The sequence below is a fragment of the Monodelphis domestica genome, chromosome 8 (genome assembly GCF_027887165.1).
Source record: "Monodelphis domestica isolate mMonDom1 chromosome 8, mMonDom1.pri, whole genome shotgun sequence".
Lineage (NCBI taxonomy): Eukaryota > Metazoa > Chordata > Mammalia > Didelphimorphia > Didelphidae > Monodelphis > Monodelphis domestica.
The window spans coordinates 14,647,625-14,671,287 of NC_077234.1; the positions used below are offsets into that span (position 1 = coordinate 14,647,625).

A 23,663-nucleotide genomic window follows, 5' to 3' on the forward strand; every position below is an offset into this window, starting at 1 on the left:
GGATCTTTGGGTTTGTCATATACTGTCTTGCTGAGGTTGCTTGCCCCCAGTCTATTCCACTGATCCTCCTTTCTGTCTCTTAGCCAGTACCAAATTGTTTTGATGACTGCTGCTTTATAATATAGTCTGAGATCTGGGACTGCAAGACCCCATTGTGGGGGATTCTTGCCCAGATTTGGCTTAGTCTGGATAGCCACTGAGCTCCCCTTCAGCTTAGAGCTTCTGTGATGTTCCTGATTGCTAAGAATTTGAACTAACAATAACTGGCTGGGCTTTAGCTTTGTAAACTACCTGAATTAGGTATCTTTTTTTTTCCTTTTTCCCATCCAAATTCTATGCTCTGCTATACTGTTTCACCACATATCCCCTGGACAAGGTATGTTGTTGTCTAAGAACATAGAAAATGGAAAGAAAATTACTGCAGTCTTCCACCTTGGGGAAAGAAGACACTCAATTCTGGGAGTTCTACTAAGAGGATGAGATGGAGCAGCTAGAAAGCTAAAGGAGGAACCATTCAAACAAGACCTGGACTTGCAAGGGGTAAGGAAAAAGAAAATGGTGTTATAGGCCCTGAGAGACCAAAAACCAGAGATACAAAGAATCTGAGATGAAAATAGAGACGGGAAAATACAAAGTAAAGAAAAGATAAAAATGGGGGGAGGGGGAGGAGAGAAATACAGAGAGTTGCAGAGAAACCTAAGGAAAACGAGACAGACAATGGGAAAGACAGAGGAATGAGAAGAAACAGGAAGTAAAAGAAAGGCAGATAGAAAAATAGAGGTAGAGAAAGGAAAGACAATAGAGTCAACAGAGAGGGATGGCCAAGAAAAAGAGAGAGTGAGAGACAATGGGAGAGTCTGAGAAACAGAGAAAAAGGCAAAACAGAGAAAAAAGAAAGAGAGATAGAGACAGTGAAACAGTGAGTGATAGACAGAAAATGAAGAAAGACAGAGAGATATAGACAGAGCAAAGGTAGAAAAAATATAGACAAGGAGGCAGAGAGACAGAGACAGAAAAAAACAAAAAGGTACACAGAAGGGAGAAGCTATTCAGGCCTAGAGATGGGAGATCCTGGGTTCAAATCTAGCCTCAAACACTTCCTAACTGGACAATTCACTTAACCCCCATTGCCTAGCCCTTACCACTCTTCTACCTTGGAACCAACATACAGTGTTTGTTCTAAGACAGAAGGCAAGGTGTTTTTTTTTTCTTTAAAGAAAGACATTCAGAAAAAATAGACAGACTGACAGAGGAAGAGAAAGAAACAGAGAGAAAGAGAGAGCGAGAGAGAGAGACAGAGAGAGACAGAGAGAGATTTACTTGGTTTGATAATAAAATCTCCAAACTCATTAAAAATGAGTAACTATAGCAACTCTAACATCACATCCCACACAGTTATCTGAAAAAGAAACAATGGATAAAGTACATTTGAATTAAGGCAAAAGGAAACAAGATGAGAAGTCACACTGTGCTTTAGCGTGCTCCAGTTTGTTCTATAATTCTGATCCATGGTATAAAGTCAAAAGTGTACGTGGGGCCTAAGCCGAACTCCTTTTGTCACTGGCTTTATTTTTTCTCTAAAGTACCATTATGGAATCCTCTCAACACACACACACTCTTTCTTGGAACTGTAAAGCCTTCTTGACCAATCCTTTTTTCTCCACTGTGAACATGGCCTTAGTACAACCTCAGGAAAAAGCCCTCTCAAATAACTTACCAGCACCCTCACTTCTACTTCCTTATCTTAAAAATAGACCAGTTTCATCTTCCATCTATGGCAGAAAAAGTGAGAGAAAGAAATGTGCTATTCTCATTCCACGTCCTGCTTGAAGACTTCACCTGATCAGGCAGAAGGCATCATATATTGTTCCCAAATCCAGGAGATGCTGCCACCTCCCCATTCTGTTCCCAGAGTGAAATGACAATCTTCCAACTTACCTGGAACCTTCCAAGGTCCTGAGTGTGGTGATGTCCTCCACCTCTCTCTCCCTGCTTTGAGAACTGCACCACTCAACTCTGAGGCAGATTGTGTCTTAAAAACCCAACCTATCCCTTTATGAATCTTCTCCCAGGGTTTCTTCTAAGATCCCATTCTGAAAGTCCTGAAAAAGATGGCTCACCCCATCTTCCTGGACATCTTAACGGCAAATCACTCCTTCCTTTCCTCCCCAATCACATTCTATTTCATGTCAATCTCATTTGTAAACATTTCTCATCATCTCCCATGATAGTGTAAGTTGCTCAAGGGCAGAGATCACCATCCTTATGCAGAATGATATCCTCAACATTTGTAGCTTGCATACAGTTAACACCTAATATCATTATTTTTGGTTATTTTCAATTGGGTTTGACATTTCATGACTCTATTTGGGGTTTCCATGGCAAATATCCTAGAGTGATGTGTTATTTCCTTCTCTAGTTCATTTTACGCAGGAGGAAACTGAGACAAAGGGGATTAAGTGACTTGACCAAGGTCACACAGCTCATGTCCGAGGCTAAATTTGAACTTGAGTCTTCCTGACAACAGTCTTTGGTTATTCATTGTGCCATCTAACTGCTTTGAAACTTCATGTGAAATAATTCATCGAATTAAATCTTTTGTGGGAATGTAGTTTCTCATTCATGACAATTTGGAGATTCCTTTTTAAATAGCCTCCTTTTCTCCGGGTATCTTCTTTGAGCTTTTACCAAGCTTCTTGTTTCCACAAACCGTCTAAATCTTCCACATTCCAAGAACAGCAATAGAGGGGATGGGATATGACGATTTCTATAAGACTATAATAAAGAGCCCAAAGCCTGAATGAGAGGACCAATGTCTCTGCCCACGTCAGGCAGAACCTGAGGAGGACACCCAGGAGTGCCACAGTGCTGGGCACCTTTGATATGCTTCCCTCCCATTTCAGGAGCAGGATTGCTGGGCACATCCTTAGGAAGGATTTCTAGACATCCAGATCTGTACTATGTAGTGAGGGAGCATCTATGCAGGGCTTTGCACTCGCTGAGAGACAGTCTTCAAATGCCACCTATTGTGTCTTCATTTTTCCAAGTTTTTTCATTTTGAAGATTATCGCTTGTCTTTGTAGATAACATTACGTTGACGTCAGAAATGAATCAATGAATGAAAATGTTTCCTTAAGTACCTGCCATATGCTGAGTACCGAGTTGGACCCAGAGATACCAAGACAAACATGAAGCAGGCTTGTCCTCGGGGAGCTCACATTCTAGTGGGGACAGGGGAAGATAGCCTATGAAGGAAAGAATGGAGAAGGAACGAGTGTATCAAGAAGCCAGTCACTGGCATGTCCTTATAAGAGTCAACAGTAGCATTGCATGGATTATAGTAGCAAACCAAGCTCCAGAAGGGAGCCGGGCATGACCCACACACAGCAGTAGGACAGACGGCAAGATGTCCAGGGTAGATACATCATGGAGTCTGACACATTGGTCGGTAACCAGCCAGATAAACTAGAGGCACTTGTTCAAAAGAATTCATCTGAGCTCTCATGGAAAATGGACGCAGAATGTTGATTGTCCAGAGTATCATTGGCAGCAGAATACACAGACCACTGAACTGCTCTATTACTATATACACTTATCATTGGATCATAAGGTCAAGGATTTCTAGCCATAAGGGACCTTAGGGATCATTCAACTTAACCCTTACATTGCCATTATTATTATTAATATTTAATTTATAATTAACAACATCGATGACAATGGTGATGATGATTATATTAATTTAGACCCCTGGGTGAAAAAGTGGAAACAGAACTGAATCTGAAACCAGACAGAACCGAGTTCAAATTCTGCACCAAACGCTATGTATGACACATAGGCAACTCACTCATTCTTTCTGTGTGCCAATTTCCTCATCTGTAAAATGGGTCGATTCGTGACACCTACTTCCAAGAGTTGTGGTGAGGATAAAATGAGATAATAATAATGAAGAATTTCACAAAATGTAAATGTTATATAATAATTAGTGGAGACAAAAAAGGAAAAGACGATGACCCAGTTCCACAACCAGAGGGAAGGATAACTGTTGGAGAAGCATCATGCTTCATTAACATCCATGGCATGAGAGGAGAATTAGAGGAAGACCTCAAGTATGTCAAATGCATGCTTTATGGCTATGGGAGGGAGGTGGGTGGAGGGGATGGAAAGAACAGGATTCTGGTAACCATGGAAAAATATTTTAAATTAATTAATTAAATAAAATTTTCCAAAACTTAAAAAACAACAAATAGATGCTTTATGGCGAAATATATAGGGGCCAAGAATGATGGATGCATGGGCCATGAAGGTGTTTTTTGCTTATGACCTCCCTACATCACAGGAGATGGCAGGTAGGAGTACCCACACCAGTGAAGCCACACTCATCATGGCAATAAAATAAGTTCTTTGAAGCCTACCTAAGTATAGTTTAATTTGGAGGATCATAAAAGGTGATTAGGTTGGAGTCTAACTCGCCACAGACTGAGATGTAGAATTAATCAACTTTGCTATCGACTTCAACTCTTACTCTTGGCCAGAGAAACTGAAGTGAATTTAAGAGATTTCCTCGAGCTCATTCAGTGAACCTGTGATAGAGACAGAGTTTGTTAGTTGTGTTTCTGTAGAACAATCTGATGCTATAGTTAGCGCACACAGTTCACCAAAGGTTGATCTTAGCTGCAGTTTAGATGGGCCGTCACCAATACGCTGTTATTTGGCAGATTCTGGAAATCCTCATCCCATAACCAAAAAAATAGCCACCAGAAGCCTCCTCCCCTTATAGCATATGGAGAATTATACTATTAGAGACCAATACTTGGGGGTTACGGCCACATTGTTAAGGGTCTAATGTATGTAAAAATTCCAAAAAGAACCTGAACAAAAAGTTTCTAAAGAAGTCCTTGGTGCAGTCTGGAGTTGAGGGTAGATTTATCAGATTAATCATTTTGAAGTTCCAATGCTTGTAGAAAAACACATTTTGTTTAGCCACCACATGAGTCTCTTCAGCCTACTCTAAAAAGAGAATAGCTTCTTTCTTTGGAATAAAGAATTAAGTGATTGGTGGCAGGAGGGGGAGAAAGAAGGAGAAGAAAGAGACATGAAAGACTACCAACGTCTCTCTAGGTCTCAAAATGACCGAAGTATATTTATCTGATCTGGGGGCATTCCTCCTCTTTTGTAAAGTAGCTAGATTCCTTTATAGTCTCCTGAAGGTTTTACTGCCGGACCACTATGAGAGAATTCTGTTGGAAAGAAACAACAGAGAAAAGAAGTAATCTTGGAATCAAAACAACTGGGGAAAATCACCTTTGATGGTGGCAACAGCATTCTGAATGAGATCTTTGGAAGGAAAGATATTAGAGATGAAAATATTCACTGCAGCTGTTTAGGTGACAACAACCAACAGGCGAGAAAATGGGTACGTACTAATTGTGGAAAGGTTGAACACATCATTGGATTTTATTCGAACTGGAAATTCTTATGCACTTACAATCAGCAAATATGAAGACCAAAGAAACTTGGGAAAATTCCTATGAACTAATGCAATGCAATGTAAGGAGAAACAAGAGTCCAATATGCACAACGAAAACAATAAAATAAGAGGAAGGGTACCAAAGGGCCCTAGAATTCAGATCACTATAAAAGGCAAGAAGATCCAGAGGCCAGATGATGAGTATCTCTTGGGAAAAGAACAATGGGTTTGCGTGTGCAATGAGGCATAGATTGTCAGACACTGGCTTTCTTCTGGTTCTATATTCCATAGTTGTACTTTGGTACAAAGGAGCCTTTGTGCCCATGATTAGCAAATGATGATAAAGTAAAAGGAATTACTTTAACATTCTGCTCTTGGTAAACAGAGAAAACAGGAAGCAGTCCTGGGAGCACTGTCGTGGTGATGTTTCTTCCTACCATTTCCTTGTGGACGCAGGCAAATGGAATTTGTATGTGGAAAAATCAGTATAATAGTGTGACATAATAAGAAAAGCTCTCTAATAGAAGTTGAGACTCTATTCTCAGCTCTGCCACCAACTAGTTTTCTGAAGTTGAAGAAGTTAGTTGATTACACTGGATCTTAACTTTTTTATCTTTCAAATAAAGGCATTGTACACCATGATTTTTAAGGTACTTTACACCTCTAAAATGTACATTTTAATTTAACTAATTTGATTATGAAAGGTCATACACAACAATATTTGAACATTAATTTAATTAATTTAACATTTAATTTTATTTTAACAAAGAATTTTCCTCAGAATAACTTAGGAACAAGGTAGGGGAGGGTTTATGACTACCAACCAGAGATGAAAAAATAGTCAGTACAATTATAGACTTGCTTCAGAACTTGGAACTCAGAATTCTCAACTAGGTTTCCTGCTTCCAAATCCCTGGTTTTCTTTCCATGATGCCAAATGCCCTTTGCTGTTAGCAGTAATTTATGACTTGATAATAATTCATTAGAAATTTAATGATAGCTAATGATTTTATATCACATTAGGATTTGCCCAGTGGTTTACAAATATTTCATTTTAGTATCAAATAAATTGTGAGATGGAGATACTACTGTAATATCGTTTTACTGATAAGAAAACCATTTGAGAAATTTTAAGTGATTTGCCCAGAGTTACATGGCTAGAAAGAATCCAAACCCAATTAGAACTCGGGTCCTCCTGTCTTCAGTTGTGCCACCACAAAATGAAAAGAAATGGATGACACAAGTAAATTTACATTAATGTAGAAGTGAGGGAACATGCCTCACTGTCCCAGGAGGTTTATAATTGTATGGAATACCAATGGGGTCCTCAAAATGCCAAGGAGCCAAGGAAGAACAATGGACTCTCAATGAGGGCGTGGAGCAAAGAGGGAGGAAAAAGGAAGTGTGAAAGCTCTAAGGATAAATTTTGCTGACTTCATAGTTTAGCCTTGGGCCCACTTTGCCTTCATGTGGGAGAAGGAAGCTAAACTGAATCTATTTAAAGATCTCAGAGAAGTAATCTAATTACTAATGTCCCACCTGGGAACATAGTAGTGTGGATGATAAATGGGACATGGTTAAATATTAGCACATGAAAGTATGGAGTGTCACTGTGTAGAGGACAAAGATTTTCCATTTGATTTACAACTAATTGGTTGGCAAATTAATGTAATGTTAAAACAGCAATCCCATGATGATAAATAATAGAGGATGTACAGAGCTTGGCTGCTAATTCATGTTCTTGTGGGAGATACAGAAGATAGCAGCAAAGATGATTATATATTAACTCTCACATTTTATTGGGTACCACCCAAGACATGTGGGAAATTGTGCTTGTCTTTGACAAATATTTCATACTGAAGACTGGGCAGGAGCATCTTGTCGAAGTACAAACCCACAACTCTGCTGGGTGTTCTGCTTCTCCCTATACTTCATTGAGGAAATGTAAGATTTTCTAATATGGAAAACATCACTTAACGTCCAAGTTGGACTCTGGGCAAAAGACCGAAAAGACCAAGTGAGCATGGAATACATTTGATCCAAAACTGACTGTTGTGAGTTAGGGCTAAGCAGGTGAGAAGAGAGCATGCAGCTTACATACCCCTCAGATTGCATATCTGCTCACTGGCTTAAAAATTGAGCGAAACACTCTACTTGGCAAAACGTGTTTTGGGTTTTCCCTAAATGGTTGAGAAATGATCTAAAATTCTTGATTAATTCAAAACACAGCTGTTAATACCTCATCGTATGCATTCGTAATCTGGCCTTATTTTTATGATTGTTAACATGTATTTACATAGCACTCCAAGTGAAGTTACTCTACTGGAGGTGAAATGGGAGCAGAGCAGATGGTGAGTGAATCCATGCGAAACAAGCCAAACTGAAGTCATCTCTGAGCCCCACCCCAAACCACCTGTCCTAGGCTATCAAGTCCTTCATTCTCATGGCTCGCCATGTCTTAGATGGCTTCACACCATCAAAGATTTGGAGCTACAAGGAACCTTAGAAGTCAACAACTCTGATGCTTTCAGTTTAGAAATGTGGAAACTGAGGCCCCAGGGGGCTAAGTGGATTGTCCCATGTTACTTACATAGTAAGTGGAGGGCAGGGTAGGAATTTAAATCCAGATCTCCTTTTCACAAGGGCATCCCTCTGTACACGAAGCCATTTTATTTCCTGCTTCTTCCTTATATTTGTCTATTGATTTCTTATCCATATTTTTGTTGAGTCATTTTTTTCAGTCATGTCAAATTCTTTGTGACCTCATTTGGGATTTTCTTGACAGAGACACCAGAGTGCTTTGCCATTTCTTTCATCCCTATTCTGATCCAGATTCAAATGTCATGAACTTCAATTTGCCTGGGAAGCAGCATGGAATAGTGTAAATGGCACAGGTTTGGAGGCAAAAGACCTACATTTGTATCCTAACTTTGTCATTTATATCCCTTATGACTTTGAACATACCCTGTAACCTCTCTGGGACTCAGTTTCCCAGTTTCCTAAAATGAGGAAGAGGTTGAATTAGATGACTAACTCTAAATCTATATCTTATGGGCCATCTTAGATCTCTCCCATACTCCCCCTACCACCATCATGTAGAGTCCTATTCAAGAACATTTGTAATACATTTCAGCAATCTGTGTATCATTTCAGTATAATATTGATATAATTTTGATATAATATACCCAGAGGGCAGTGAGCTGTGCCTCCTTTATGCTTTGTGTCCTTGTCTCCATCCTCTCATCAATGATTTGAACAATGCTCTGCATATAGATAATATTTGATGTTTGTTTAATAAATGTTGGATTGTTGCATATGTGAAGATCTTCTGTATTAGAATCAATATTAAGTATTGGTTTCAAATATATGATTTAGATATAAAGAATGATACCATAACTAAATTAGGGGAACATAGAATAGATTACCTGGCAGATCTCTGGAGAAGGGAAGAATTTATGGCCAAACAAGAGATAGAGAGAATTATAAGATGTAAAATGAATGATTTTAATTATATTAAATAAAAAGCTTTTGTACAAACAAAGCAAATATAACCAAGATTAGAAGGGAAACAACAGATTAGATTGGGGAAATTTTTATGATAAATTTCTCACCTAATTTCTCAAATATATTCATTTTTTATTTATTTTTAAACCCTTACCTTCCGTCTTGGAGTCAATACTGTGTGTTGGTTCCAAGGCAGAAGAGTGGTAAGGAATAGGCAGTGGGGGTCAAGTGACTTGCCCAGGATCATACAGCTAGGAAGTGTCTCAGGCCAGAATTGAATCTAAGACCTCCTGTCTCCAGGCCTATTTCTCAATCCACTGAGCCACCCAAATGCCCCCTAATTTCTCAAAAATTTCAAAGAACCAAGTCAATTTTATAAGAAAACTATCCATTACCCAAATGAGAAATGTTCAAAGGATACGAACAAACAATTTTCAGATAAAGTAATCAAAACTATTTTAATCATATAAAAATGTCCTAAATTACTCAATTAGAGAAATGGAAATCACTGCATACTGAGGTATCACCTTACACTTACCAGATTGGCCAATATTTTACTGAAGAAAAGTGGTAAATGTTGGCAGGGATGTGGCAAAATTGGGACACTAAACCATTTTTGGTAGAGTTATGAGCTGATTCAACCATTCTGGAGGGCAATTTGAAATCATTCCCAAAGAGCAATAAAACTGTGCATACCCTTTGAACTGGTAATACCACTGTTGGGTCTTTTCCCCAAAGAGGTAATAAAAAGGGGGAAAGGACCTACGTGTACAAAAATATTTATAGCTATTCTTTTTGTAGTGGCAAAGAACTAGAAAGTGGAAGGATGTCTAACAATTTGGGTAATGACTGAACAAAGTGTGGTGCATATTGGTGATACAATATACTATTGTAACATAAGAAATCATAAGCAAGATGTTTTCAGATTTCATTTCTGAAAATGATTTCAGATTTTGGGAAAATCTGTAGGAACTGATGTAGAAAGAAAGAAATAGAACATTGAACACAATAATGGCAATATTGTATGATGATCTTTTTGCTGTCTACACACACCTTCATTTCAACTCCTTGGGGCAACTGGCACATGTGGATGGGATGAATAATTTTGCTTTGGAGTACAGATTGTACATACGGCATTTGACTTTTTCTGTTAAAATTAAGTGGATATTTCATCAGTTTCCTAATTGGTTTCTCAGTTACCAACTTCTGCCTCATCTTCCCAAATCTCCTTTCTCTCTCTCTCTCTCTCTCTCTCTCTCTCTCTCTCTCTCTCTCTCTCTCTCTCACCAAGTAGTACAGTATGCCCATTTAATAGATAAAGAAACTGAGATACAAGTCAAAGAAATGATTTCCCAAAGTTTACAAAGTAAACTTAGCCAAGCTCAGATTACAGTCCAAGTGTTCTGTCTCATGGATTGATGTTCTTTTTATGACACCGCACTATATCCACTGAATATGTCTTGTTAATTGTCCTATGCATACATCAGACTGGATTTCCTTTATACTTGTTTGTTGGTTTGTATCTCCTACGGCAATAGTGCTCTTCTAAGGACCCAAAAGAGACTGCAATTAAATATTTGATTAACTGAATAATAAAAATCATATAGAGTCATTGATTTTGTATTATTGGGTGATTCCCACATGCTAGGCTAATTGCAAAGATAAAAGGATGTGAAATTAGTGAAAGACATCCACAAATCCATATAGGCAACAAATACCCCAATTTTACAATTTATGCATACTAAAAGTACAACTTGAATCACAAAATTTTTCACCATAAAAATTCTAATTTATGAATGATATAAAGATGGATAGAGAGCTAACACACTAGTTAAAAGATTATGAAGTTAAAAAATAACAACCTGACTGGCTAGAATACTAGGCTGAATGATAATAATAATAATAGCTAACATTTATATTGCACTTTAAGATTAGCAAAGCGCTTTCAAAATATCATCTCATTTCATCCTCAGAATAACCTTGTGAGACAGATACTATTATTTTCGATGTTTTTATATATAAGGAAACTGAGACCAGCAAAGATTAAGTGACTTGCTCAAGATCATATAGCTTGCCATTTGTTAAGATTTTTTAAAATTTAATTTTAATTTTAAAAATTTTAAATTAAAAATTTTAAATTTAAATTTGATTTTTAAAAATTAAAAAATTAAAATATTTATTACATTTATTACATTAAATTCCCAGGTATCTCCCTCCCTCTCTCCCTGGAGAGGGCATTATCTGTCTTTGTCTGTCTCTCTGTCTCTATACATATATACATCAATACATGTGTGAATATATGTATACATATATGGGTATATGTGCATATGTATATGTTTGTTAATATTTTATATACATATATTAATTTTTGTGTTTATTTATAAAACCATCCTACTTGTTTCTATCTAGCAGTCATTTCTTTGGAGATATATATATATATATATATATATATATATATATACATATATATATAAGTTATTCTTTGAATTATATTTATATGCTCTAGTTCATGTTCTCTTGGTTTTTCTCTTTTCAGGCTCCATAATTTCTTGCATGTTTTGCCATGTTTTAAAAAAATTAACCTGATTGCTATTCCTTATGATGTAGTAGTATTCCATCACAATCATGTGCCACAATTTGGCTAGCCATTCCCCAACTGATAAGCATTCCTTCAATTTCTAGTTCATTGCTACCACAAAGAGAGTTTTAGAACATATAGGTTCTTTTCCATTTTCCCTGATCATCTTAGCAAACATATCAAGTCGTGGCATTACTTGGTTAAAGATTATACAGAGTTTTAGATCTCTTTGGTCACAATCCCAGATTGTTCTCCAAAATAGCTGGATCAGTTCACAGTTCCATAAGCAGTGTCTTTGTGTTCCCATTTTTCAACATCCCCTTCAAAATGTGCCAATTTGCCCCTTTATCATTTTAGTCAATCTGATGGTGTGAGATGATATCTCAGAATCATTCAGATTTGCATTTATCTCATCAGTAATGATTTAGAGCTTTTTGTGACTTGTATAGCTTTGATTTCTTTATCCAAAGATGAAGATCAGATTTAGACATAGGTCTCCCTGACTCCAGTTTCAGTGCTTTGTCTACTGGACCATTTAGCAAGTGACTCGAATAAAAGGAAACATAATGAGGGCAAAGGAAAACTTCTACGTTTAGCCTCAGCAAATCAACTTCTATAGTACAGGATTTGGCAAATATAGTCAATAGCTTGTTAGAAATGTATTTGGTCTCTTTATTTGACAATAAGCTCAGTAAATCAACAGCAGGTTATGGTCACCAAGAAGGTTTTCAGTAACACGGAAGGGCTAGTCCTTCTGTCATCTGTTCATTTCTGAGTGCTACTTTTCTTGCTCTAAATAAGTGAGCTCTTTGAGGTCAGTAGGATAGGGGTTAAGGTTTGATCTAGGAGATCCTTTTTGATACAGGAGAAACTTCAATCAAGAGTGTCATATTCAAGCTGGGGCAGTGTGTCCTAGCTGGGAGAGCTAACTGCCTAAGTGATGTGATTTTATCTTACGTGAACGCTCTGAACAAAAAGTGCAGGTTTGGAACAAGAGTCTGACATTTAGCTGATATCCACGTGCATTTATATCTCAGGAGCAATGGGCCATACTCTTATCATGAAGAGGGAATTTTCCCAGAGCTTTAAGCAAGTTGGGGGGTAGCAATAAGTAGCTGACCTTTTGTGCAGGACATGAAAGAAATTAAGAAAGAACTTTAAAGGTTTTTGCAATGAGATTGGCATGGAATTTAACAGACTCTGTCTCTCCCCAGGCAGTTTGTTTGATTTTCATGAAAATCTGTGTATAACGATGTGCTCCAAATAGATTTATTGCTAACATATTTGTATACAGTGAGACCTTATTATATGAATATGGGAGACAGTAAGGTGGGAAGAAAAGAAGGACAAGAGTAAGTTATTAGCAAATGTGAGTGAAGTATCTTGGTTTTAAAGGTCAGGTAAGATTGTAGTAGGTCAGACGGTTTGGGGTGAAACTTATCACAGGGTGATCGTGTCTGTTGTTAGCTGACACATTTCTCTTCTCATTTCTGTCAAGCTTTTCCATTTCCAATCTACATGTCCTTGACATACCTAGCATACTTATTATAAGGAAGTTAACAAGATACTCCCTTTTGTACATAGTTATGGATGTTAATTTTTTTCAATTGAGAAGCATTTAATTTCTCTCAAATGATTCCAAGTAAAATATGACTATAACTGATGTTTCAGCCCAGCACAAATAGAAGCCTTCTCTGATATTTTTTATCATTTTTCAGTGCTTGTCTGCTCATTTGAAAATAAAATATATTAGCCTGAACTCTGTTTCTTTTACATATATTAGATCATTTGATGGTTTCCTCCAATCCACAAATATAAAGATAGCATCCCAAGTACAGTAAAGGCAAAATAATTTGATTTAGAACTTATTTTCTCAAGCTGGAGTTTCCCATAACTTTAAGAAATCTACAAATTGTGAGAGAAGAGTATAGTTTCATAGAACTGAGCATAGTAGAATGGGGGTCAGGGGAGGCTATGGATTCAGGAAGAGAACACATGAGTCCAAAATCAAGCTCTGTCAATTTATACCTGAGTAACCCTGAGCATGTCACCTCAGGTAGAAAATGATTGGATTGAACTAGATGGTCTTGGAGGTACCTTTTCAACTCTACTTCTCTAATTTTATTGGAAATTAATAGATATATCCATTTAGCATTTATTATTGTCATATTATTATATTATATTATATTATATTATATTATATTATATTATATTATATTATATTATATTATATTATATTATAATATTGGTTCCAACACAGAAGAGAAGTAAGAGTTGAACAGTGGGGTTATGACTTACTTAGGGTAACACAGTTAGGAAATGCATGAGAATATATATATATATATATATATATATATAGAGAGAGAGAGAGAGAGAGAGAGAGAGAGAGAGAGAGAGGGAATATGGCCCATTTGTATATAATATATCTATTGTATAACATAAAATTTTAGGTCACAAATATTCAAGCTGCAAATATCCTGGACTCTGCTTTTTAGCAAAAAAAGATAATATTTTTGTTATAACCAAGGTAACTGAAGTTCATGGAGGATAGATAGAGCTAGTTCCTGGTTCCTGTGAGTACATAAGGTCCTGAAATGATCACTTGTATTCAAATGGACACTATGTAAAGTTATTATTATAAACAATATTGCCAAGAAAACCCCATGGATAGCTATGCATCATGAAGGCAGGAAGAGTAATATGTGGCTGAATAGTGATAACAATAATTGTTCAGACCCAACAGAACTATTCAATGCAAACTAGAATGATGTCATCAATTCAGGGTGACTCATTATTTGCATTAATAAGAACGTAATTATAATATTACAAACAGGAATAAGAATCTCATTACTAATACAAATAAGGCAGATCTTGAAACGTCAACATCTAGTTCAAAAGAAGCAAAATTTCAGAGATGCTCTCTGATTATGTAATCATTTAAAGATATATAGCAATACTCCTGGAATAAGTATGTAAACTCCATAGAACAATAGAAAAACTGGCATAGTTACATACCATCAAACTTAATGACTGTCATTGATAATGGATTATCTTTCTAAGGAGATTACAAAATGACTAAGATCTGAGTGTGGAATCGAAAGATCTTCCATTTACAATGTCTATATGAACCTATTCAATGATATGTCGATAAAGATGTTCCAATCAATGACTCAGTTAGACAGATTTGTTTAAAGAAATAGAGGGCCTCATGAAAATGGTAAAAGGACATGTCATTGCTACCAGGAATTATTGGAAGGCTTATATATATATATATATATATATATATATATATATATATTAATTAAGATGGATTTTCAAGGGAATTGTAGACATAGCAAAATATCATCCTACTGCATGACTCCTTAGCTATTTATATGTAGATGACTCTCAAATCTTGATCATGGCCTTTAATGTCTCCCCAGAGCTCCAGTCCCATATTTCCATCTATCTTCTGCACAAATATCTTTGGATATCGTCTTAAAGAAACAACAAACCAAACCCATCTTTATACTCTTCCCACATATACATGTAAGAGATCCTACAAATACCAGTCATCCTAATGCTGTCTATTAAATTCTTTTATTTTTCCTTTCAGTAAGCAAATCAATGCTAATGATGTCTATTACACAATTACTCTGATTAATCTCCCAAAAGACACCATTATCTAAATCACTCTGGCTTGTATTAATTCACTGGCAGGGAATTTACATCCTTAATTTTTTTTTCATTAACCACAAACATATTTACATTTCCTTTCCAGATATTTAAATGTTAACCTCATTTATGTTAGTCCTCATTATAGATATATTCCAGCGCATTAATTCAGCAGCTAAATAATATTAGCAAATGAATAATAACACCTCACAGTCCAATAATTTAACTAAGTTATTGACTAATGTGCTGTAGCATGTCACTTCTCTCATTATTAGATCATTTTCTTTTCTTTTACCTAGGGATATTATGGAACATGCAGATTTGACATGATTCTGATTTTAAATCTTAGCCCACTTGCAAACTTCAAATACAGAGATAATGAGAGAGAGAGAGAGAGAGAGAGAGAGAGAGAGAGAGAGAGAGAGAGAGAGAGAGAGAAGACAAAGATTACATGGGCTATGATTAATAGCTTTTGCTACAATTATGAAAGGCAAAATTGCTAGATTTATTTTGTTAATGCCTTATTAGGATAGAAATGGAGATTATCAATTAATTCCTAATTTCTGGTTAATTATAAACAATGTGAATAGTAAGTACATTAAGTTCTGCTCATTTGATTTTCAGTACCAGGGATGCTGACTTGACTGCTGTCCCAGGTCACTGTCTCAATATCTCATGGCTGCCAATGACAGCTGATCAGGAAGTGGTGGCAAGAGACTTGAGGAGAGGATTCTTTTTTCTTCCTTCTGGTTCCTGCAGGAGCACAGATCTGCTAAAGTGATTCCAGAATAAATGATAATATCTGTCTTTCTCCCATAAAAGAGGCAAAGAAAATGTTTGAGTGATAGAGGTTGGATTATCATACGTTACTTTCTCTTCTCCATGGACATGAATTCAAAATGAATGTAGTTTATACAATCTGCTCAGGAATCTGTGAAAGACATTAGACATAATTCCCAAGATTTGAACCCTACCCCAGGGTCAAAGCTATATACCATGAGGCCTTTCCTTCTCTTTCAATGGATAAAAGAAAAACACCGTCCTCTATTTTTTAAGGTTCAGAGATATTAAATGATGTGCCCAGTGTGCCCCATCTCAAAAGAAGTTAAGATAAGTTTTGACACCATTTCTTTCTGATTTCAAGGATAGAATTCTGTGTTCTGACATATACTTCCCATATGATTGTAGGCATTACCTTTTAGGATGCCAGGAAATTCTCTTATGCTATAAATTACAGGTTAGAAACCGATTGTCCTTGGTAAAAAGGAGTTTCCTCATCAGAATTCCCTGTGTCAATGGAATTACAGTGTGTTCTGTATAAAATGACAGTTTTTCTTTTTTTAACTTAAAAATATTTTTACTGATTTTTACAAACATGTGACCTAAATTTCTCCCAGTATTCCCTCCTTTCCCAGAGAACCATCCCTTATAACAAAATTTTGTTGTTGTTGTTGAAAATTGTATTTAATTAGATGATTTGGAATATTTTTCCATGGTTACAAGATTCATGTTCTTTCCCTCCCCTTGCCCCAACCACCTCCACGCAATTTCACTGAGTTTAACATGTGAATGCCACTTTTTTGATGGCTCTATTGCCAACCAATCCTGGTCAATTCTCCCTTTCTCATATGAGGCATAATATAGGAGTAGCCCATATGCACCTGGCCATCCATTCCTCTTTCTCAGCTTTCTCAGAAAAGACTGAAGCATTTTGTGAATTGTAGTCATAACATGTCAATAGAACACAGGTATTTAAAAATTGGGTATTCGTTTTAGGGAGCAATGAGGCACCATTCAAAAGATAGTGCAATTTCCTCCATATAATGAATTCAACTGTTGGCCAACCTTTCAAGTCAGATTGCAAGTTAAGTTCATCTTTCATTTGCAGTTTCTTTGTCTTGACTAAGGAACTCTAACTGCATAACACATTCTGGACAAAAGGAATTCTTTATCTACTTTGTCTTTCTCCTAGCCCTGGTTGATGACTTTCTTTAATAATTTCCTGTAATATAATGTCAAGTCTTTTTCTTTTGTCATGGTCTTCTGGTAGGCCAATAATTCTTAAATTGTCTCTCCTTGAATGATTTTCTAAATCCTCTGTTTTGTGAATGAGATGCTTCATATTTTCCTCAATTTTTTCATTCTTTTGGTTTTGCTTTACAGTGTCTTGCTGCCTTGTGAGGTCGTTCGATTCAAGTTGTTGTATTCTGGTTCTTAAAGACTGGATTTCATCCTTAGGTTTTTGGTCGGATTTTCTTTGGAGGTCATCTTTCATCTGCTTTGCCTCATCTTTCATCTCCTTTGCCTCATTTTCCAGCTGGTTGATTTTGGCTTTCAAGACACTATTTTCTGTTTCCAGATGACTTATCTTAGTCTTTAAGTTCTTTTCCCAATTGTCTTCAGCCTCTCTTAATTGTGTTTTGAATTGCATTTTGAGTTCTTCCAAAGCCTATATCCAATTTGCTGGGATTTCTTATTTTTCCTTTGCTGATCCCTCCCCCTCTGTTTCATTCGCTCTTTGCTCATTACCTGTGCAGAAGCTGTCTATTGTAATTTCTTTCTTCTTTTTCTGTTGTTTGCTCGAGTTTATCCCTTCTTTGCTCCCCGTATTTGGCTGTGCTCTTGCTCCTCTCATTTTGTTTTGGTTTTGGGGCTGTCAGTCTCCCCTCTTGGAGCTTTGTCAGATCTCTTGGTACAGTCTCTAGGGGAGGAATGTTAGCTTCCCTGTCCTCTGGAGGCTTTTGATTGGATTGAGTTCAATTGGGTTGGGCTGTATGTGGTATGAAGCACTGAGGCTCTGAAGACTCCTGGAAGGCTGGGCCGCCCAGGCTCTCTCCAGTTCTCTCCAGCTGCTTCTCCAGTGTCTGCAAGTGCCTTTGCCCGCCTCCCTAAACTCTGAGGAGTTCTGATGGGATTAGTTCAACTGGATTGGTCTGGATGTGCCCCAGGCAAGGGTGAGACTGGAGCCACTGGAGGGACCCAGCCACAGCCCATTTCTCCCTGGCTTCCTCCCCGCTGTCCAAGCTGGATGCTCCGAGCCTGGAACCCCGCTGCTCCCAAGGTAGACCCTGCAAACCAGCACCTTTGCCCACTCAGAGGTTCCCGCTGCTGCTGGGGGCTCAGCCCTCTGGGTTGTGGGGGAGGGGTCCTGGGACCTTCGCTCAGCCTTCCCCTTAGCCCTGAGTATTCTTGGATTCCGGCTTTTGGGGGGCGTACCTTTTGATTTGAATCCAGAAGGAGGGTTCCCCGCTTCTGTCCTGTTGTTCAGATTGAATTTCAGTGCCCTAGGAGCATTCAATCTGTATTGGTAAGGAAGGGTCTTCGCGAGGTCTGAACTTTTGCTGCTTGCTAAGCTGCCATCTTGGCTCCGCCCCCCCTTGATGATTTTTAAAAAGTTACTTTCTACCTTAAACACACTAATGTGTCCTCATTCCAGGCAGAAGGTGGGTAAGGGCTACACAATGGAGGTTAAGTGACTTGTCTAGGGTCACAGAGGTAGGAAGTGTCTGAAGCCAGATTTCAATTAAGCACCTTTCATTTCTAAGTCTAGCTCTCAATCCACTAAGCTACCTCAATACACTGTGCCTTGATGATTCTCTTTTATATTATATCTCAATATTCTGGGGCTTTAGGCAATCAACAAAACTCCCTGAGGAATAACTATAGAAACTTTCTATTTATCATTCAAATCTATCTAGAAAAGAAGAATTAATGATTAAACAAGAAATAGAGAACATTACAAGGTATAAAATGAATAATTTTGACTTTATTAAATTAAAAAGTTTTCATACAAATAAAACAAATGTAACCAGGATTAGAAGAAACTGGGAAACAACAAACTGGGAAAATTTTCTAACAAATTTCTCTAATAAAGGTCTCATTTCTCAAATATATAGAGACCTAAGTCAAATTTATATGAATACAAGTCTTTCTAAAATTGACAAATGCTTAGAGGATATGGATAAGCAGTTTTCAGATGCAGAAATCAAAGGTATCAATCATTATTATTATCATTATCAATCAATAATTATATGAAATCCCTCTTGATTAGAGAAATGCAAATGAAAATTACTCTCAAGTACCACCTGACACCTATCAGATTGCCCAATATGACAGTAAAGGAAAGTGATCAATGTTGGAGGGGATGTGGCAAAATTGGGACACTCATGCTTTGCTGGTGGAGCTGTGAACTGATCTGAGTATTCAGGAGGGTAATTTGGAACTATGACTTAAGGGCTATAAAACAATGCATACCTTTGATCCAGTAATTCCACTACTGTGTCTGTATCCCAAGGACATAAAAAGGAGATTAGAGGTTGAAAACTGTTCTTTTGTGATGGCAAAGAAATGGACATTTAAATTGAAGGGATGTTCATCAATTGGGGAATGGCTGAACAAATGGTTGTATATGATGGTGATGGAATACTATTGTGCTGTAAGAAATAATGGAGGGGGCAGCTGGGTAGCTCAGTGGATTGAAAGTCAGGCCTAGAGATGGGAGGTTCTAGGTTCAAATCTAGCCTCAGACACTTCCCAGCTGTGTGACCCTGGGCAAATCATTTGAACCCCATTGCCTAGTCCTTACCACTCTTCTGCCTTGGAGTCAATTGACTCCAAGACAGAAGGTAAGGGTTTAAAAAAAAAGAAATAATGGATAGGATGATTTCATAAAAAGCTGGAAAGACCTACAAGAAGAGATGCAGAGTGAAATAAACAGAATCAGGAGAACATTATACACAGTAACAACAACATTGTGGAATGATCAACTTTCATAGGCTTAGCTACTCTCAGCAATACAATGATCCAAGATTATTCTGAGGAATTTGTGACAAAGAATGCTATCCATCTCCAGAGAAAGAATTTTGGGAGTTGGAATGTTCATCAAATCATGCAGTTTTTCACTTAAGTTTATTTGGGTTTTGGTTTTATGTTTATTGTCTTTAAAAATGAACAATATGCAAACATGTTTGGCATGATAAAACATTTATAACCAAGATCATTTCTTGCCAGCTCTGGGAGGGGGGAGGCAAGAGAGGAAAGGAGATAATTTGGATCATATAACTTCATAAATCTGATCTGGAAATTTCTTATTACATGTAATAGATGAAATCAAAATGTCTTTTTAAAAATAAAAATAATAGTGGAACTCACCACCTTTGGGAAATTCCTCTCCATCTGAGATTCTATTCAACTTCTCCTGATTGATGGTAGTAAATTATGTAGGTTTATGTACATGTTGAGTAGGTGGATTTTTTTGCACAAATAATTTTGTTTATATGGGAAAGTAAGGAGATAGGAAAAAGCTGCTAATATTCTCTTGGCTATTTTTAAACACTAAAGTCAAACTTTATTTATCCCTGAATATTTAGTATCCTTTTAATTCCTTGGTACTTTCCAGTAGCATCGCAACCAGAATAAGCCTCCTCTGAGTAGGCTTGTTCGAAGTCAATGGAGTATCATTTTCATTTGCTGTGTTGGTGCATCTGGAACTGTCATGTTAGAGTCCAACTGTCATAGATTCATTCCTGTTTATTTTATCCTTTTCCATCTGTTCATTATCATTCAATTTCTAATCCTTAAACCATGTAAAATTATTTTTCTCAGGTGGGTTTATTGTCAAGTTTTCTTTCAAAACCTGATTTCCCCTTCCCCTGTTTCTTGATTCATTTTAAAGCTAATCCTCTTGAAACCTTCCATTATTTACATTTTACAAACTCTCAGTCATCACTGAACTTCATAGTTAGGGAGAGTAAGGAAAGAGAAAATTGAAAAGACAAAAAAGAGACAGAGATTCTTTTAACCTGTGCTGTTGTCTGCATTATTATATTAAATTGTAGGGAGAAACTAGGTGACTCAATGGATTGAGAATGAGCCCTAGAAATGGAAGAGTGTGGATTCATATGTCACCATAGACACTTCCTAACTGTGTGATCCTGGACAAGTCACTTAACCCCCATTGCCTAGCCCTTACCATTCTTCTGCCTTAGAACCAATATATAGTATTGATTCTAAGATGGAAGATAAGGTTAAAAAAAAAGAATATTAACTTATAGGGGTCAGCAACTGTTTCTGCCATTCATTGTATGTCCTAAGCCTAGTAAGTGTTCAGTAAATGCGTGTTGACTAACTGACCCTCAACAATATGTGCAAAAAATATGCAAAAAGAGGCAAACCACAATAGAACTTGGGAATAAGTTGAGATGGGGATATTAGGAACTCAGAGCCCTCATTTTCCAGAATGTATGATTTTGAAGAATTACACACAACTTCAACAACTAATGGATGTCCAGTCACATTTTTCATTCAAAGGTCTTTTTTTTCCCTTTACCAATTCCTTCCAACATTCTTTTGTGATTCCTCAAGGACAGGCCCTGTCTCATTTTTTAATTAGTATCCTAGCAACTCCATCCTAGAAAAATGCCTTACTACAATGGAGGAGCTATGCTGCCCAGGGTTACCTAAGATGGACAGTTCATCGTGGAGAGTTCTGAAAACCAAAAAGTGATATCCTAGGGAAAAAATGTAAAACCACTCCAGTATCATTGCCAACAAAACTCCATAAAAACAACAAATTATTTTTAAAAAAAAGATATGACACTGAAAGACGAATCCCTTAGGTCTGAAGGTATCCAACATGCTACTAAGAAATTGTGAAAGATGACTACAAAGAGCTGATGTACTAATAAAGTGACTGGGCCACAGGTGAAAGGAAGCTCAGCTGTGGATGTGTCTGATGCTAAAAAGGGATAGTCTGATGCTATAAGTATCAATATTACATCAGAACCTAGAATGTCAGATTCATGAACCAAGGTGAGCTGGATGTGGTTGAACAGGAGATGGAAAAATCAGACATCAATATCTTGGGTATCAGTAAACTTACATGCATGGGATTGGGTGAATTTAATTCAGGAGATCATCACATATACTAGTGTGAGGAAGAACCCCTTAGAAGAAATGCAGTTGGCCTCCTGGTCAATAAAAGGTTGAAAAACAGAAAAAAAACATTACTGAGAATAATCTCAAAAATGACAGAATGGTATCTCTTTGAATCCACAGCAAACAATTCAAAATCACAGTACCACAAGTCATAGATTCAACCATTGATGCCAAAGAGGTCAAAGTTAATCTGTTCTATAAAGGGCTACATCTTCCAGAAATAAAACCAAAAAAAGTCACATTTATCATGGAGGGACTGGAATGCTAAAGTGGAAAATAAAAAAATAATTGGAATAACAGGAAAGGTTGTCCTTGGTGTATAAAATGAAGCAGAGAAGAAACGAATGGACTTTGGACAAGATAACCCCCTGGTCATAGGGTCCCAAGAATTTTATACTGTTATTTTAACTGTAATTTTTCTATCTCTTTTGTTGGTGATCTATAAAATGCTCATAATTATATAGTATTGTTTTGTTTTTTATATACTGCAACTTTCCTGCAGTTGTTAATTTTTTACTAGTTAACTAGAATGTGAAGGAGCACACCATGGGCATGAAGTCCATTACTGGCTGAGTAGCCCAGACCCTGTTTTGGATGGAGGTCTTCTGAGGAACCTGCGCCATATACTATTCCTTTGAGAAGGGTCCCCTGAGCCCACACTTCCTGGGGAGCACGCCTTGAGGCACTACCCTTCAGGGGAGGAGCATTGTATAGCCTGCAAACTCTGCAAGGCCATCTGCCCTACCCAGGCCATCATTATTGAAGCTGAGCCCAGGGCAGATGGCAGCCAGAGGACCACTGGCTATGACATCAACATGACCAAGTGCATCTACTGTGGCTTCTGATAGGAGGCCTGCTCCATGAATGCCATCATGGAGGGCCCCAACTTTGAGTTCTCCACAGAGACCCATGAGGAGCTATTGTACAACAAGGAGAAACTTCCCAACAATGGGGACAAGTGGAAGGTCGAGATCACTGGCAACATCCAGGCCATCTTCCTGTACTGGTGAAGCCAGAGCTCCCATCTGGCCCCGGGGGAAATAGCACCCCCCCATCCTGAAATAAATCCTAGAATTGTGAAAAAAATTTCCTTGTCATAGGAAATAGTCTTTTTTTTTTTAACAACCCAAAATGCAAACCTGTACATGGACATTACCAGTAGGATTGATTATATAACTTGCAGCCAAAGGTGGGGGTTCAAATCTGGCCTCAGATACTTCCTACATGTGTGATCCTGGGCAAGTCACTTAACCTCCAATGCCTAGACCTTACTGCTCTTCTGCCTTAGAACAAATACACAGTATTGATTTTAAAAAATCTGGAATCATCTATAACTAAGATTATGAGCTACTTACTATAAAATTCAGTCTTAAATGGAAGAAAGTAATGGAAAAAGACCATCAGACTATATAGGAATGATCTAAATAACACCTCCTGTGAATATATAGTCGAAGTGATAAATAGATTTAAGGGATTAGATATGGCAAATGCAGTGCCTGAAGAACTTTGGGCAGAGGTTCACAA

General features: G+C 37.3%; 1 pseudogene; it reads left to right on the forward strand.

Moving 5' to 3' along the window:
• LOC100020140 (NADH dehydrogenase [ubiquinone] iron-sulfur protein 8, mitochondrial-like) overlaps positions 1-23,149 on the forward strand; it is a 27,070-nt pseudogene extending 3,921 nt beyond the window's left edge.
• Positions 23,150-23,663: the final 514 nt, after the last annotated feature.